Here is a 6,882-nt window from a genome sequence, read left to right as displayed (position 1 = left end):
CATTTCGTGTCAGAAATCATCTGCTTATCATCCTTAGGAAATTACCTGCTTATCATTCTTAGTCTAGACACATCTTACTGCATTGATTGAATTAATATTGTATAGACAAATTTATATCTTAGCATATCTTCTAATTCATATCTTAGCGTATCTGTTATTATTATCTTTGCCTGACAACTTCCGTAGATTCCTCCGTAACTTATGGATTTTAGTATTATATATGCATATCTAAACTATGTATTGCAGGGTACTAATCTATATCCTATAATCTTTTTCTTATCGAAAATCCTTCATCTGATTGTACGAGATGAATCCTGCAACCAGTTCGAGTCCCTCAGATTCCGATAGCTATTCCGATAGTTATTCCGACAGCTATTCCGACAGCTATTCCGACATAGATGTTCACCTAAGCTCCGAAAACAGCGTCATCGGCATAAATCAACCAATCATCCATTATCAATTCATCTGATGGGTTCGTAGTCGACTTAATTAATGGAAACTCGCAGAAGGTAATCCCTTCCACTAACCGAATTCACCTCTTGACAATGAACCTGAAGCGTTTACCAGCGAACCTGTTCGAGACACCATTTTCAGTCTCATTTCCAGGGTAACTCGACAAGATTATATTCTGTCCACAATTCTGAACCTTATTCATCCGCTCGTTCCGACCAACAATCATCCTGGAGTAATAAGCCAAGGAACTTCGCGCTCGAATAATCAATTCGGAGAATATGGTGCAAAATATACCAGCTTCATCAACATCACCGGCACCAACAGTACCATCAATAACAGCACCGATACCATCAACAATCCATGCTTCAATATCATCATCTGTACTTTGAGTATGATCTTCGTTCTACGTATCGTTCTACCTCATTGATCTTCGTTCGACATGGCGAATATGTAATCTCTAAAGTTTTAGAGATTATTTATTTTAGTTCCAACCGAAAAGCGAATGAGTTTAATATCATATTAACCCATTAAATCCATGAATACATCTGAAGAAAATATATATGTATATATGTTTTCATAAAGATTGTAATTAAAAATTCTCTTGTACAAACTGTTAATGGTGAAAATATTTTAACGGGTAGGTAATACCCGAGGAATATTTAGATTTCACATTAATAAGTTACATTGTACATTCTTGGAATCTGATTCAACAGTCATTTACTATCCTATTTACAACCACCGATATACGTATCTGTTCACCAAAGAATAACCATTTTCATCCAATTTTATATTTGGATTTTGATTTACCAGAATCCAACAAATGGCATAATGAAGAAAACATTGGACAAAATAAAAATTGTTAGAAACAAACAAATTAACTATGAGAAATTTTGTTAAGAATCCACGCTAACTGTTCCTAGCTAACTGTTAATTCCGTATTACTTTTTATTTATCGCAATTTATTTATCGCATTTTATTTATCGCAATTTAATTATCGCAATTTTATTTATCGTCATTTAATTTCTGTTATTTACTTTACGCACTTTATTTATCGTCATTTAATTTCTGTTATTTATTTTACGCACTTTAAATATCGGGACACGTATACAAGGTTTTGACATATCATATCGATGCATCTATATATATTATTTGGAATAACCATAGACACTCTATATGCAGTAATGCGGGAGTTAGCTATACAGGGTTGAGGTTGATTCTACAATAATATATATAGTTTGAGTTGTGATCGAGTCTGAGATGAATACGGGTCACGACACGTATTAATTAATTCGAATATTATATATTAAACTATATATGAATTATTGGACTGTCAACTGTGAATTATCGACTGTGGACAAATAACATTGGACAATTAAAATGAATTAAAATATTGATTATAATATATGAAACTAAATAATTCTTCAAGTTTGCCACTTGATTTCATCTTAAACCTCGTTTGTATCTCGACGATTACAATCTGCGTTCAAACCTTTCGTAATTCTTGAAAACACCTCAATCGAGAGGATGCGCCAACCGCATTTCATCTACGGAAGAAAAGATTGATGCATATAACTTTTTACCTGAGAAACTCTCGGCAACTGAGTAAACGTTTAAAACGTAGCTATGCTAATTTCTTAGTGTTATTATTACCCAAAATAACTTTGCAATTCCTTTCCAAATTAGCAAATTTTGTCACAGCTCCAGCAAGTCAATTTTGACTTTTCGTTCGAAACAACCTTATTATAACCTTGATTTATATGTGTACTCTTTTATTGTTACCAGGGAACCTTTTATTATATTCCACCATATTACCAGCAGATGTACCAGCAACCTCGTCGCTCCTTGGTTTAAATCTCTCCGACAAATTACTAAATTTATCTATTGAAGTCTCATCATGTACTCATCCGCACCTTGTAACTAGAATTGCTGTACCAAATACTGAGAATCAGCAATCAGTATTTTGAAACCTCGCAGCATGTCTATATCAACAGTTATATGCAAACATATAACATTTATCTCTTAGAATTATGATCTTCCATTCTGAAATTCTGAAAAAGCTGAAATACAGCAGCACAAACTGTACACGACCTTAACTGTCAAAAATTTGATGATAAAGAATGGAGTTTTGGAAACACACAATAGAAAATTTAGTGCCGAAAAGCGGATTATGCGAAACTATGAAGGAAGCCGTGGACAAATCACAAAGAATAAGTTTGACTTCAAAGAATCCAAATAATTCTGTTTCTGATGAAATCTTTAGCGAATACCTTGCTTCCGAATCTAAACCCTTACGGATAAGTCTTATTCATTATCCCTCGATATTAGAAATTCCAAGATAGCATCGTATCTTTCATTATAAATATCCTCCATATTTTTGAAGATATTTTCATAACTATTCTTATCTGAAATCAATAATCTCTTCGTGCTATCAGTGTTACATCATATAGAAACTGTTAGTTTCTATATTCTGTAAACTTTCGAGCTTAAAATATGAATGTTATTGAAGTAATGTTGGGAACTGATGCATGAGTTAGTATAATATAATGACACTTGATCAACGTGATTATATTACAGTAAGTCATGCTGAGTTTCTAATGGGACGTGATGATTCACAGATCATAACGTCATCATGTGCCATGTTACATAACTCTTTCATTCTACTTAACTCTTGAACAAATCAAGAAAATGTTTTCTTGATGGTTCTATCTTCTGTGATGTTGATAAATTTGAAAATCAAATCGTGCTATCACGTTCCTTCCTGCTTAGAACATTATAATCATTCGAAACTCTATATCTACAAATTTTGGACCATTATTCACTTGATTTGAAGTCGGGAAGAGAAAACAAAAGCATAGAGCTTTGAAATTTAAGGGAGAATATAAAGCCCGATAACAACACATAAATTACAAACCGTGTATATCAATGTTTATCGCAACATAAACACACGGGAGAATTAAAAACATTATAATCCCCAGGGCGAAGTAGAAGAAAGCAGATTCCTCTGGTGGAAGTTGGAAAAGGAGAATGATTGTTGCGATAGTAAGGATGAGGACAAGGATCAGAACTGGATTAAGCATTTTCAGAATCTTTTGGATGTATGAACTAAGAAGGAAAGTATAGAAATGGTGAGAATAATGGAACGGAGAAGTTTAATTTATAATAGAAATATCAGACAGAGTAATCGAGGCAGATCACCGTATTTAATTATATAGATCTTAATTTCCTTACTCGCCGAAAAATCAAATCTTTTAGATTCGAAGATTTTCTTTAAATCCCTTGAATTCCGGAATTCAACCTTGACTTTATCAAAAGTTAAGATGAGTCTTTACTTTCCTATTTCACTCTTTGGTGATAGCTTCATTCATACTCTTCGAATAATTGAATTGTTTTATCCATATTACTCAATGATGATAAAACTCAATTCATCAACTCATATTCGTCATGAAAACATTTTTTATTTGTTAGCCATGATGACCACACTCAAATTTCGGGATGAAATTTCTTTAACGGGTAGGTACTGTAGTGACCCGGAAATTTTCGACTAATTTTAAACCAAACTCTCGATACGATATTGTATTTCCAACACGATAAGCAAAGTCTGTTAGGTTGAGTCTCAAAATTTTTTAACTGTTTTATATATATTCAATTGACCTTCGACCATTCCCGAGGATTCACAAACATTATTTGTGAATAGAAATGTATATATATATATATATATATATATATATATATATATATATATATATATATATATATATATATATATATATAATGGTAATTTGTAATATTACAAAATTTAAATTAAAAGTCTAATTTATAATTGCGATCATTTAAATAATATGATCACAAATTAACACTAGTTATTAAGTAATATTATTGATTATCAATAGCTATCTAAAATGAATTGCAGATAGATATGGCTCACGGTTCCATTTTCACCATCACAATTACTATATATAAAATATGAAACTTTAATAATAATATGATATACTTGATTAATCAGTTTTGGACACGAAACATTAATTCCTTATATTACGGGAGTCTTTGTGTCAAACCTCACCTAATTAACAACTTGAATCCCACACACGTCATTTCTTTTTTTGTTTTTAAAAGAGCCTTTCTTGATCTCATTAGTTATTGTTATTATATTTACTTATTTAATTATGTCGATGGATAAGTCAAAAGGCTGCTTAAATGATTTACATATTCCCACATTTATATATTATGTATTATTATTTATATCAAGTTGTTACTACTTTAGCCACACCCATACAAAATTGATATCACGAGAGTTTGTGTGGTGTTTCTTCCATCTATATATTCTTTATTATATTATATACATACACATAATGGAAGTTTAATCAAACACCTATTACTTCTTTTTGGTTTCTATTTACTTGTTTGAACAAGACCCACTTGACTACCTTTCTGTTAGATATCACCCTCATTGCTATTATAATTGTCTTTGTTTCAATCAATCACCCATAGCCCACCACACTTCATTTCGTTGAATTGTTGGCCACTTCTTATTTTTCTGATTCATAAGTCAACGAATGAAAACAAACAAGTTCCTCTTTCTGTTTCATATCTAATCACACTATTTTTATAATATATATATATATATATATATATATATATATATATATATATATATATATATATATATATACTTTTACATATGAAAAGATATTAATATTAGATAAATATATATACATATCTCATGAAATAAAGAGATAAATGCTCCTGCTTGTTTTATATATTGATCACTTCACAAACCCATCATAGTCTCATTTTTGATCACGCTATCAACGAAACTCGATTGCTATCCCCTGTTAGTACACGTTGAGGGATACTTATGTATTGCTGCTTAATGACCATCGATAAGGATCCATCATCGCCCATCAACCTCTTCGTTTGATCAACCATCACCACTACAACCTCCCTATCTCCACAACAACCATATCACCATAACAACCCACCACTATCAACACCTTATTCTTCATCCCTACTATCTAACAAACCCTCTATCCATTTCTATCTGTTTCAACCATAACAAAACTGCCATCATTGAATGTTGTTGTTCACACCACAATCACCAACGACTGCAGCTACTGCTGCCATTCCATTCTAGCCCTATTATAGGATGAACAATCACTAAAATGCCACATTTAATCATAACCAAAACAGTCCATTTTTCCTACTACTGCTGTAATGATACTTCTACTACTGTGGTTCGTGTTTTATGTTCTATTTCAAATAATCACCAAGACATCTCAAACTGTAATTGCTTGTTTATGTTCTTACTTCTTGTTTGATTGCAAACAATCATCAACCCGCCACCCAACAATGTCGCCTATCACCACCACATCGACACCCCAACCACCACTAGTTTTTCTGCTGCAAAAACTATCGAAGACTGCTGCTTAGCTTCTAGTTTCCTGTTTATACCCAAACTCCAAAACCCACCTGACAAACTGCTACTGCTACGCTAGGTAACTCATTATTTTTCTTGTAAAGATCACCATTACAACTGCTAAATTCGTTCCTATCTTCCTGCTTAAATCATTGTAAACCACACCAACTCAATTAATTTATAACTGTGCTATACGATTACTTCTACTGTTCCTTGTTGTTTCTATTTACATTTCAGTGATAATTAATTGAACCAAACATAGATAGATTACATAATAATAAACCTGAATGAATTGATTACTAATTTACAATGAACGATGATGGTTAAAAAATATAAAATTATATTAATAGATAAGTAAATGAATAACGAGAACACATTTTACCTAATTGATCAATTTCTGGACCGATCATAATCGATTGATGATGGATTGATGAAGTCTCTGTTATCACACGCTGCGATGATCAATTTTTCTCCCTCGTGTGAACAGACACCAACTGACCTGCTTCAATTTTTCTGTTGATTCGATAATGATGACGATTAGGACAGAAGATGGCGAATGCACAATGATAATAATGAATCGAGGACCTATTAAATATTTATGATTTGATGCTCGATTGAATATGTTGATGAATCAAAAGAAACCCTAAAACCGCAATACCTTCTCTGTGTTTCACTTTTTGCAATCTCGATCTATTTTGGAGCAGACAAAACAAAATGCGTAATTTATTTATTTATGTATTATTGTATTATTTTATTTTTATTATTATTATTATTATTATTATTATTATTATTATTATTATTATTATTATTATTACTATTATTATTATTATTATTATTATTATTATTATTATTATTATTATTCAAATTATGGTTTATTTTATTATTTTATTGTTAATATCATTATTAATACTATATTTAACATTATAATTATTATCATTATTAAATCTTATTATTATTAATATGATTATAATTACAAATATTATTAAGTATATTTCCTATTATTATCATTATAAAAT

Source organism: Rutidosis leptorrhynchoides, chromosome 3 (genome assembly GCF_046630445.1).
Source record: "Rutidosis leptorrhynchoides isolate AG116_Rl617_1_P2 chromosome 3, CSIRO_AGI_Rlap_v1, whole genome shotgun sequence".
In the NCBI taxonomy this organism is placed as follows: domain Eukaryota; kingdom Viridiplantae; phylum Streptophyta; class Magnoliopsida; order Asterales; family Asteraceae; genus Rutidosis; species Rutidosis leptorrhynchoides.
This window is presented reverse-complemented; position numbering follows the sequence as displayed.